We start from the raw sequence: 13360 nt of genomic DNA on the forward strand, positions 1-13360 counted from the left end.
CCCAATCTCACAGCCACTGCCTCACTGGCCCGTCCTCAGCAACCCATTCTTGACCCACCCCCATCGCTCCGGACCACGCTCGATCTGCCGTTCGCTGCAGGACACAACTCGCACTTTCAGCTCCCGCCACGTGGTTCCCAGTCTAGACTGGATCTAGACTCGAAACATCAGCTTGCCGTCTCTCCATAGATGCTGCCTGACCTGCTGTGAATTTCAGCATTTTTTTGTTTTCAGTAGCCATTCCTGAAACAATAAATGCTAACATTTGCATATGCAAATAGGGGCCTAACACCTGGGTCATCAGCCCTTTTATAAACATGGACATGAGTTGAATGCAGCAGATGCAAAGACTATTGGAGGGCTCCATTTAAAGCCAACCTGAATGTACATGGCTGAAGACTATTGACTGCCCCCTCTCATCATCTCCACACTCTCCTGATCTTCACCCCCTCCATCGTTACTTCCACCATCTCTCAGTCTTAATCACTCCAACTCCTCATTGTTTTCTTCAAGGAAGAACATTGTCATGGCTGAAAAACACTTCTGGTAATGCAGTGGTCTGACATTTCAATCCTTTCGTTAGTGAGTTATTTGAGTATCTGTAGCACGGTGTCATGAGGGTCAATGCCAGATATACTTCAGGGTTATCTGTTCCAGCGCAGGAATTCAACCCCAGGCCTACTTTGTATCGTTCACGCAAGGCAATTTCTAGATGGTTGAATGCATTAAGATGCACTCAGATTTATGTGTTGTGTCAAGTTGCAGTTAAACATCTTAAATTGATAAGAATATTTATTATTATGTATCAATTGTGCCTGAAAAATATTTACCACATTTTTTGCTGTGCTAACGTTCTGACAAAGCAAGCTTGTCTTTTTATTAGAGAGGTTCTTTACAGCAATTAAGCATGCACATAGTTTAAAGGTGACTTTGTCCACTTTTATCTTGCAATCATTAATCATCTGTTTATGGCTCATAGTCACACAACAAAAATCTGCAAATGTGCTAACAATAGTTTACTCATAAAGGGTGACTGCACCTGCGAGGAATGAGTGCAAACATTGCATTGATGTTTATCACCACAAAGAAAAGATAATTCTATTTAAAGGAGATGCTCCGTCAGTGTTTTCATCCTCCACAATCTTCAGACTTACTAAAGCTTAACCCTACCTAGAATCATGGAACCCCTACAGTGCAGAGGGAGGCCATTCAGCCAATCAAGTATGCACTGACCCACTGAACAGCATCCCACTGTGACCTACCACCAATCCCCTCCCCTTAACCCCATAACCCTGAACACATTTGCTAACCCTGCCAATCTCTGGACACTATGGGAAATTTAGCATATCCAGTTCGGCTAACATGCACACCTTTGAAACTTGGGAGGAAACCGGAGCACCTAGAAGAAACCCACGCAGACGTGGGGAGAATGTGCAAACTCCACACACATCTTAACACTGTTTTCTGATTTATCTTTTAGCTTTTATTCTTGTTGAATTGGATGACATCCTTTGTGAGTGCCCTTGCCTCCTCACTGAGATTTCCTACTAAAACAGTTGGAAAGCAATGGGTAACAATATTTATGATGGTGAGAGAATGAGTTATATTTTTCCTGTCTGCCATTGGAACAGTTGCCTAATAATAGTTCTACTTGGCTTGTCACCCTCTAGGATTGACCTCAGGAAATGAAGATCAATCTCCTGGGCCTGTTGTAGGTAACCCTTGGAAAAAAATCACAGGACATTCAAAAAGATTCATTTTTGCCATTTTCCTTGAACATTTTTCCTTATCAGATATAAAAATATTGGAAAACAGGTGAATGGGGTTATTTGGCTGACAGTCAAATGCCATGCAATTTCGATGATGAGTTTTTCTGCTTTCCAATTTTCACTGTATTTTGTTATAAAAAGAAGTACATGTGACAATAACTAAATCAAATCAAATCTGAAATAACTCCACCAAGGCCAGTTTCCCGTCACCAAGTCACCCTTTATTTACACATGCATAGTACATGACACTGACCCAGCTAGCTCAGAGCAGCTCCTAGCCAGAGAAGGTAGTGGAGTCGGCTTCATTAGGGGCATTTAAACAGCTATTACATAGGCAGATAGATGATAGTATAAGGTAGTGGTGGAGGTTAGATAGACCTTAGGTTTAGGGTAAAAGTTCGGCACAACATCGTGGGCCGAAAGGCCTGTACTATGCTGTACAGCTCTATGTTCTATGTTCTAGAATGAACAGAATCCTTGACATTCCTTTTTATATCTGTCAGCCAGCAGTCCCTGGTCAGACCAGATTATCAGCCTCAGTAGGGGAACTCACATTCTATGAGATCCTCCTAGTTGACGTTGGTCCAATCACTACAGAATCAAATTAATTGGAGTAGCAAGGTAGTGAGTCAGAAGAATGGATGGGTTAGCCAACCTATGGGTGGTATCTGGGGACAGATCATGAGGTGAAACCTTTGAGATCAGGTTAAGAGATAGTAAGAACAGCAGATGCTGGATTCAGAGATAACACAGTGTGGAGCTAGATGAACACAGCAGGCCAGGCAGCATCCTGAAACATCAACTTTCCTGCTCCTCTGATGCTGCCTGGCCTGCTGTGTTCATCCAGCTCCACACTGTGTTATATCTGAGATCAGATTAACCCTGTTTGGCAACCTGAGTGCTATCACTTGGGAAGGTGCTGATATCATGGTTAAGTCACTGGGGCCCACTCTAATGTACAGAACCCACTATGCAGCTGGTTGAATTTAATTTGAAATAATTCATTAATTAATATTTTAAAAATGTAAGTTAGTTCCATTAAAGAAGATCCATTGTTGTAGGAACCCATCTGGTTAAATAATAAGCTTGAGGGAAGGAAATCTGCCATCCCTACGTGGTCTGGCCTATTTGTCACTCGAGATTTACAGCAATATGGTTGACTCTTAACTGCCCCTGGAAATGGCAATTTGCGTCAGGTAACTAGTGCTGGCCTCTCCAGTGATGGCCCACATTCCATGAAAGAATAAATAATGCCTAATCTTTATAGTCTGTTAATCTTTCTCGATTAACACGATTTACATCACTTGGGTGTTGAATCCATATGTACAAGAACACATCAACTCCCTGAAACAAGTCCATCTCCACTTCAAGACAACGTGCAATTCTCTGCACCCCAAATTTGCGGTACAGTATTTGTTGTTAATCTGGTCAAAGGAAGGAGAGAGGAACAAGGGAGGTCAATGTAGAAACTGCAGCAACCCATTTGCACTCAGTAAGATCCCAGAATCAGAAATCATGGTGTGTGTTGGCGTACTGTGTTAACCTGCTAAGCTGCACCTCTACAGGCTGTTCTAGGACAGTTCACCACTGATATACCCAGTGTTAAAATCAATGTAAGGGCAGAAAGATGGAGGACTTACCCAATACACACACAAAATATTTAGATTTAAGGTAAGAGGCGGGAGGTTTAGAGGGGATGTGAGAAAAATATTGTTCACCCAGAGATGGTGAGAACCTGGAACTCTCTGTCTATACTGGTAGAAGCAGAAGCCTGCATATCATTTAAGAAGTATTTAGGTGTACACTTGTGATACCAAGGCACACAAGACTATGGAACAGGTGATGGAAACAGACATTAGAATTGTTAGCTGCTTCTTTTTGATTAGTGTGGTTTTGATGGGCTGAAGATCCTTTGTTTTCTGCGCTGTAGATCTCTATGACTATGTAGGAGCTTTTTTCATTTAGGTGTAAGTGAATTTATAACAATGTGATATGCCACATTGCCAAACATTGGCCAGGAGTTCACCTGGAGGTGGTTGTCTCAACTATCAGGTTAAAAAAAGCTGTTTCTGTCAGCGCAGGAGTTCAGAGCATTATTTTCGGTCCTCAGTAATTAGTTGCTTTTTATCACCTGAGGCAAGATATTCTGCCTCCAAGAGCCACTCGCTGATCAGAGAGCTGGCAGCTCTTCAGACCCAGCAATGCCATCAGGAACTGACAGCCACTGCTGAGGCTCTCTACTCCCGGTAAAATACCATCCCCGGAGGTAGACTAGTGTCAGGCACACCAATCCTGCCACAAAAACAGAAGTTGCTGGAAAAGCTCAGCAGGTCTGGCAGCAACTGTGAAGAAAAAAATCGGAGTTAATGTTTTGGGTCTGGTGACCCTTCCTCAGAACTCTGAATGGTGATTCTGCCATCCCATCCAGTTACCTTTTGTTTGTTCACAGAATGTGGGCATCGCTGGCTGGGTCCGCATTTGTTGCCCATCCCTCGTTGACCTTGAGAAGATGCTAGTAACATAAGAACATAAGAACTAGGAGCAGGAGTAGGCCATCCTGCCCCTCGAGCCTGCCCCGCCATTCAATAAGATCACGGCTGATCTTTTTGAGACTCAGCTCCACTTACCCGCCCACTCACCATAACCCTTAATTCCTTTACTGTTCAAAAATTTATCTAGCCTTGCCTTAAAAACGTTCAGCGAGGTAGCTTCAACCACTTCACTGGGCAGGGAATTCCACAGATTCACAACCCTTCGGGTGAAGAAGTTCCTCCTGACTTCAGTCCTACATCTGCTTCCCTTTATTTTGAGGCGATGCCCTCTAGTCCTGTTTCACCTGCGAGCAGAAACAACCTCCCTGCCTCCACCTTATCTATTCCCTTCATAATCTTATATGTTTCTATAAGATCTCCCATCATTCTTCTGAATTCTAATGAGTATAATCCCAGTCTACTCAGACTCTCCTCATAATCCAACCCTCTCAACTCTGGAATCAACCAAGTGAATCTCCTCTGCACCCCCTCCAGTGCTAGTATATCTCTTCTCAAGTAAGGAGACCAAAACTGCACACAGTACTCCAGGTGTGGCCTCACCAGGACTCTATACAGCTGCACCAACCTCTTCATTCCCCAACCCTGCACCGCCCGCTTCTATCTCCTTCCCAAAATCCACAAACCTGAATGCCCTGGTCGACCCATTGTCTCCGCCTGCTCCTGCCCCACTGAACTTATCTCCAACTATCTGGACTCCATTTTCACCCCCTTGGTCCAGGAACTCCCTACCTATGTCCGTGACACCACCCACACCCTCCACCTCCTCCAGAACTTCCGATTCCCCGGTCCCCAACACCTCATCTTTACCATGGATGTCCAGTCCCTATACACCTGCAATCCCCATACAGATGGCCTAACCGCCCTCCGCTTCTTCCTGTCCTGCAGGCCCGACCAGTCCCCCTCCACTGATACCTTCATCCGCTTAGCCAAACTCATCCTCACCCTCAACAACTTCTCTTTCAATTCCTCCCACTTCCTACAGACAAAGGGGGTGGCCATGGGTACCCACATGGGCCCAAGCTATGCCTGCCTCTTTGTAGGTTATGTGGAACAATCCCTCTTCCGTACATACACTGGCCCTAAACCCCACCTCTTCCTCCGTTACATTGATGACTGTATTGGCGCCGCCTCTTGCTCCCACGAGGAGCTCGAACAGTTCATCCACTTCACCAACACCTTCCACCCCAACCTCAAGTTTACCTGGACCATCTCTAATACCTCTCTCCCCTTCCTGGACCTCTCTGTCTCCATATCGGGCAACCACCTAGAAACCGATATTCATTTCAAGCCCACCGACTCCCACAGCTACCTAGAATACTCCTCCTCCCACACACCTTCCTGCAAAAATGCCATTCCCTATTCCCAATTCCTTCGCCTCCGCTGCATCTGCTCCCAGGATGAGGCATTCCACTCCCGTACATCTCAGTTGTCCTCGTTTTTCAAGGACCGTAACTTCCCCCCTTCAGTGGTCGAGAACGCCCTCAACCGTGTCTCCCACATCTCCCGCAACTTATCCCTCACACCCCGTCCACGCAATAAGAACCAAAAAAGAATCCCCCTTGTCCTCACGTACCACCCCACCAACCTCCGGATCCAACGCATCATCCTCCGACACTTCCGCCATCTGCAATCCAACCCCACCACCAAAGACATCTTTCCCTCCCCACCCTTATCTGCTTTCCGGAGAGACCACTCTCTCTGTGACTCCCTTGTCCACTCCACACTCCCCTCCAGCCGCACCACACCCGGCACTTTTCCCTGCAACCGCAGGAGGTGCTACATCTGCCCCCATACCTCCTCCCTCACCCCCATCCCAGGCCCCAAGAAGACTTTCCACATCAAGCAGATGTTCACCTGCACATCTGCCAATGTGGTATACTGCATCCGCTGTACCCATTGTGGCCTCCTCTACATTGGGGAAACCAAGCGAAGACTCGGGGACTGCTTTGCAGAACGCCTTCGCTCGGTTTGCAACAAACAACTGCACCTCCCAGTCGCGAACCATTTCAACTCCCCCTCCCATTCCTCAGACGACGTGTCCATCCTGGGCCTCCTGCAGTGCCACAATGATGCCAACCGAAGGTTGCAGGAACAGTAACTCATATTGCGCTTAGGAACCCTGCAACCCAATGGTATCAATGTGGACTTCACAAGCTTCAAAATCTCCCCTCCCCCTACTGCATCCCAAAACCAGTCTAGCTCGGCCCCGCCTCCCTAACCTGTTCTTCCTCCCACCTATCCCCTCCTCCCACCTCAAGCCACACCCCCATCTCCTACCTACTAACCTCATCCCGCCCCCTTGACCTGTCCGTCCTCCCTGGACTGATATATCCCGTCCCAAACTCCCCACCCACACTCACCTTTACTGGCTCCATCCCCGCCTCTTCGACCTGTCTGTTTCCTCTCCACCTATCCTCTCCTCTATCCCTCTTCTATCCGCCTCCCACTGTCTCCCTATTTATTTCAGAACCCCCTTCCCCTACCCCATTTCTGATGAAGGGTCTGGGCCTGAAACGTCAGCTTTTCTGCTCCTATGATGCTGCTTAGCCTGCTGTGTTCATCCAGCCCTGCACCTTGTTGTCTTGCAGCATAGCCTCCCTGTTTTTAAACTCCATCCCTCGAGCAATGACAGACAAAATTCCATTTGCCTTTTTAATTACCTGCTGCACCTGCAATCCTACTTTTAGCGATTCATGCACAAGGACACCCAAGTCCCTCTGCACAGCAACGTGATGCAATTTTTTACCATTTAAAACATAGTGAGCTACCTTGTTTAACTACTGAAGGGAACACACACAGTGCTGCTAGGAAGGGAGTTCCAGCATTCTGACCCAGCAACAGTGAAGGAACAGTATTATGGTGAGTGGCGTGAAGGAGAACTTGCACATGATCCTATTTCTATGTATCTGCTGCTCTTGTGGTATAGGTGACTATCTGCACATGCCTGCATGCCTGTTCCTGGGTTTGGGGTTAAATAAAATTCCAACCAAACTCTCTGGCCGTGTTGGAGGTCTCTAAAGAAAGTACAAAAACACAATGATCAGAACTTTTTTTTATCTGTCCCTCTTGTCACAGAATCACAGAATTGTTACGGTGCAGAAGGAGGTTCTCTATCCTAATCATATGGTGTCACAATATTTGATTCACTTTCTGGACATGATTTTAATCGAATTTATAAATCTCGGTTTGGAGTTTGTATTTCTTAGTTAAAAAAACTTGCTACTACTCCCATACATTACTGAATGGCCCAATAATAGCAAATGTTTGCTTAAAACCCATTGAACTCTCTGTCAGCAAAAGTTATCTTGAAGCATTGGTAATAACAGGCACCATTCCTTCATCACTGCCAGCAAACTCTGAGCCATATAAAGTCATAGTCATAGAGTCATACATCACAGAAACAGACCCTTTGGTCCAACTCGTCCATGCCGACCAAGTTTCCCAAGCTAAACTAGTCCCATTTGCCTACATTTGGCCCATATCCTTCCAAACCTTTCCTATTCATGTACCTATCTAAATGTCTTTCAAATATTGTAAATGTACCTCCACCCACCACTTCCTCTGGCAGTTCATTGCACATATGAACCACCCTCTGTGTGGAAAAGTTGCTCCTCAAGTTCCTTTTAAATCTTTCTCCTCTCACCTTTATATTATGCCCCTAGTTTTGAATTCCCCCAGCGTAGGGTCTGTCCCTCTGAATGGTAAAACCTAACGGGCCAAGTTTCCTGCAGAGTGGCAATCCAAATTACATTACCCAGCCTGGCTTCTCCAGAAATACAGATACTGCATCCGGAGAAGAGCTGTGAAGTATCCCACAAAAGTTGGTGTCCCATCACTGAATCAGTCTTTATTTGCGTATGAACAGTCCCTGACTTTAGTACTGCCTCATTCAGAGTCAGCTGTCAGAGTGTCAGTATCTTCGACACTCGCCTTTTTAAACATCAGCCAGGGCTCCCTGATTGGACGAGATTAACAGCCCCAATCAGGGAACTCATATTCTATGAGGTCTAGCTGGCTGACCTCGGTACAATCATTACAAGCCACATCACAGTTTTGGAGTGTCAGGGGAAGGGGTTGTAGACATCCCACCCTTGTTGCAATGTGCTACTTTAAGGAAAGTAGAAATGACCAGTTTGAATGTTAGTTTGAGAATGAGTATGGTGGGTAAGTTGATGAAGTAAGTTGGTAGGTGGGTGTGGAAGGAAGGTAGGTGAGTGAATGGATAGAGATAGTAGGAACTGCCGATGCTGGAGAATCTGAGATAACAAGGTGTAGAGCTGGATGAACACAGCAGGCCAAGCAGCATCAGAGGAGCAGGAAAGCTGACGTTTCGGGTTGAGACCCTTCTTCAGAAATGGGGGAGGGGAAGGGGATTCTGAAATAAATAGGGAGAGAGGGGGAGGCAGATAGAAGATGGATAAAGGAGAAGATAGGTGGAGAGGAGACAGACAGGTCAAAGAGGTGGGGATCGAGCCAGTAAAGGTGACTGTAGATGGGGAGTTAGGGAGGAGATAGGTCAGTCCAGGGAGGACCGACAGGTCAAGGAGGCGGAATGAGGTTAGTGAGTAGGAGATGAGGGTGGGGCTTGAGGTGGGAGGAATGGTTAGGGAGGCGGGGACAAGCTGGGCTGGTTTTGGGATGCGGTCGGGGGAGGGGAGATTTTGAAGCTTGTGAAGTCCACATTGATATCATTGGGCTGCAGGTTTCCCAAGTGAAATATGAGATGCTGTTCCTGCAGCTTTCGGGTGGCATCATTGTGGCACTGCAGGAGGCCCAGGATGGACATGTCGTCTGAGGAATGGGAGGGGGAGTTAAAATGGTTCGCGACTGGGAGGTGCAGTTGTTTAGTGCAAACTGAGCGTAGGTGTTCCGCAAAGCGGTCCCCAAGCCTCCGCTTGGTTTCCCCGATGTAGAGGAGGCCACAACGGGAACAGCGGATACATATACCACATTAGCAGATGTGCAGGTGAACATCTGTTTGATGTGAAAGGTCTTCTTGGGGCCTGGGATGGGGGTGAGAGGGGAGGTGTAGGGGCAGGTGTAGCACTTCCTGCGGTTGCAGGGAAAAGTGCCGGGTGTGGTGGGGCTGGAGGGGAGTGTGGAACGGACAAGGGAGTCACGGAGAGAGTGGTCCCTCCGGAAAGCAGATAAGGGTGGGGAGGGAAAGATGTCTTTGGTGGTGGGGTCGGATTGCAGATGGCGGAAGTATCGGAGGATGATGCGTTGGATTCGGAGGTTGGTGGGGTGGTACGTGAGGATGAGGGGGATTCTGTTTTGGTTGTTATTGTGGGGAGAGGGTGTGAGGGATGAGTTGCAGGAAATGCGAGAGACACACTCAAGGGCATTTTCGACCACTGTGGAGGGGGAGTTGCGGTCCTTGAAAAACGAGGACATCTGGGATGTCCTGGGAGTGGAATGCCTCATCTTGGGAGCAGATGCGGCGGAGGCGAAGGAATTGGGAATAGGGGATGGCCTTTTTGCAGGAAGGTGGGTGAGAAGAGGTGTATTTTAGGTAGCTGTGGGAGTCGGTCAGCTTGAAATGGATATCGGTTTCCAGGTGGTTGCCGGAGATGGAGACGGAGAGGTCCAGGAAGGAGAGGGAGGTATCAGAGATGGTCCAGGTGAACTTAAGGTTGGGGTGGAAGGTGTTAGTGAAGTGGATGAACTGTTCGAGCTCCTTGTGGGAGCAAGAGGCGGTGCCAATACCGTCATCGATGTAACGGAGGAAGAGGTGGGGGATAGGGCCAGTGTAGCTACGGAAGAGGGATTGTTCCACATAACCTACAAAGAGGCAGGCATAGCTTGGGCCCATGTGGGTACCCATGGCCACCCCCTTTGTCTGTAGGAAGTGGGAGGAATTGAAAGAGAAGTTGCTGAGGGTGAGGACAAGTTCGGCTAAGCGGATGAGGGTGTCACTGGAGGGGGACTGGTCGGGCCTGCAGGACAGGAAGAAGCGGAGGGCCTTTAGGCCATCTGCATGGGGAATGCAGGTGTATAGGGACTGGACATCCATGGTAAAGATGAGGTGTTGGGGACCAGGGAATTGGAAGTTTTGGAGGAGGTGGAGGGCGTGGGTGGTGTCACGGACATAGGTAGGGAGTTCCTGGACCAAGGGGGAGAAAATGGAGTCGAGATAGGTGGAGATAAGTTCAGTGGGGCAGGAGCAGGCGGAGACAATGGGTCGACCAGGGCAGTCAGGTTTGTGGATTTTGGGAAAGAGATAGAAACAGGCGGTGTGGGGTTGTGGAACGATGAGGTTAGAGTGAATGGATAGTTGGGTTGAGGATAATCAGGTCAGGTCAGCGATGGAGGGGGTGGTTAGCAGAGTTATGAGAGGTAATTAGGTTGGGTTGAGGGCAGCCAGGTCAGATTGGGTCAGAATGTAAGGGTTAGCTCGGATGGAGGGGGTGGTTGAAAGGTCAGAGGGTGTTGGTGGAGCAGTTGTGAAGTTCAGTGCGTGTGAATATCCATAACCATTCTGCAGTTACCCAGGAGCTGCATCAGGTTATAATCTGACCAACATTTCGTGGGTAACTATTCAGGTCAATAATGAAACTGTCAAAAGTCTTCAGCATTAGCGCAGAGTGAAAGACTTTGGGTAGCTGAGGAACTACTTGTGAGAAGTTTAAACTTCCCGGAGAATGCCAACAGAGATCAGCATATTGGGACTTCTGCAGGGTCCTGACCCACACCATGGTTCATAAATTCAGCCTCCAACAATCTAGAAGTGGCTCAGTTGTTAGCACTGCTGCTTCAAAGTGCCAGAGACCCAGGTTCAATTCCACCCTCGGCTGACTGGCTGTGTGGAGTTTGTACATTCTCCCTGTGTCTGTGTGGGTTTTCTCCAGGTACTCAGGCTTCCTCCTACAGGCTAAGTGGATTGGCCATGCTAAATTGCCTTCAGTGTTTAGGGATGTCTGGGTGGGATGCTCCAAGGGTTGGTGTGGACTTGTTGGGCCAAAGGGCCTGTTTCCACTCTGTACAGATTCTATGTCTATCTGGGTCATTTAATGCTGCATGTTACATCTGAGTTTTATCTGTGTGAACAGGTGAGGTAGTTGATGGGAAGTTAAATACCTTCTGAATGTAAGAGGGGAAATTATCTAGATTGTTGTTACGGTTTGGGGAACTCTCAGAATAAAGGCAACATCTGTATTAACAAGGAAATGGATGGAAATATATAAATCAGTCATAGCGCAAAATTTGTAGAAACTTCAGTTGCATAAATTAGCCCATTAATCTGATAAACCTTTCTCAGATGCATGTAACTATCAAAGTAGAGAGACTTGGTGGAGTTCAAGTGCACAGATCTTTAAAATGCCATGAATAGGTGCAGAAAATAATCAAGAAAGTCAATGGAATATGGGACTTTATATCTAGAGGACTGGAGTACAAGGTTGCGGACATTAAACTGTAGTTATACAAAACCGAGGTCAGACCCCACTGGGAGGACTGTAAGCAGATCTGGTTAGACCCCACTGGGAGGACTGTAAGCAGATCTGGTTAGACCCTATTGGGAGGACTGTAAGCAGATGTGAGCACCATCCCTCAAGAAGAATACATTGGCCTTGGGGGAAGTACAATGTAGGTACCTGGTTAAATTATGCAAGAGGTTATTCAAATTTGGTCTGTTTTCTCTAGCATTTAGAAGGTTAAGGGGGTGATCTGATCAAAATCTTCAAGATTTTAACAGGAAAAGACAGGGTATATAAAAATAAACTATATTCACTGGTCGGGGATTCTAGAGCTAGGGGGCATAGTCTGAGAATTAGGGCCAGACCGTTCAGGAGAGATAGTACTGGTACTGGTAAATCTTATAGAGTGTGTAAACAGTCCAAATAGTACGTGCTGGCCATATTCCCAAACTAAACTAGTCTCACCTCCTATGTTGGCCCATATCCCTCCAAATCTTTTTTTATTCAGGTACTTATCCAAATGTCTTTTAAACTTTGTAACTGTACCAGGATCTTTCACTTCATTCCATACACTAGCCACTCTCCGTGTAAAGATGTTGCCCCCATGTCCTTTTCGAATCTTTCTCCTCCCACCTTTAAAATATGCCCCCCAGTTTTGAAATTTCCCACCTTAAGAAAACCTTTACTATTCACCTTATCTATGTCTGTCATGATTTTAAAAACTTCTATAAGGTGTTATGGACCAGGCCAGATCTTCTCAAAATATTTTAAGAAGGTAGCACAGACCCTAACTTTTTCTAATTTTAAAAGTAGATGTGAAGTGCATTTTCTAGATGTGATGCAACTGGTCAAACTACTCAACAATAAGCCAAACACAATTTATTTAAACACTATAGTTAAAATCCAAACAACAGAAAGAAGGATTTAGAATAACCTAACTATTGGAAAACTTAAGCTGTTAGGAAGTACTTCGACACACAAAGGGTGGTAGATATTTGGAATTCTCTTCCACAAATGACAATGGATGCTGGATCAGTATTTTAAATCTTAGATAGATAATTTTTTTGTTAAGCAAAGGTTTTGAAGGATATGGGCCAAAGGCAGTTATATGGAGTTAGGCCACAGATCATCCATGATCTCATTAAATCCCAGAGCAGGCTCAAGGAGCTGAATGGCCTTCTCCTGTTTCTAATGTTCCTATAAAAGGAAGGGTACTCAAAAACATCAATTTTATTGCCATAATATTCAATAATGCTAGTAAATATTTTTTATTATTCCTATAGACAGTTGGTGAACTTGAACGGAATGAAAAAAAATATAGCGACAGGAACTATATATGCAAATGTGATTTCTCAAGAGTTTGATAGAATATAAACTAATCAAAGATCAGGAAAACAAAACACACTTAAATAAGGCTATCATTGTTACTCAAAGACTTGTCATTATTCCAAGTTTCTAGAAAATATTTTTTCTCCATGAAGTCAATTCATCTTTGGCATCTTTACTCTCAATTTATCACCATTGTCCTCCTTCTCTTTCAAATGCACATAACAATCTTGGCTGTCTTGAAAAATGTTCGAGACAACAAGGTGCAGGGCTGGATGAACACAGCAGGCCAAGCAGC

The sequence above is a fragment of the Rhincodon typus genome, chromosome 27 (genome assembly GCF_021869965.1).
Source record: "Rhincodon typus isolate 14 chromosome 27, sRhiTyp1.1, whole genome shotgun sequence".
NCBI classification, from domain to species: Eukaryota; Metazoa; Chordata; class Chondrichthyes; order Orectolobiformes; family Rhincodontidae; genus Rhincodon; species Rhincodon typus.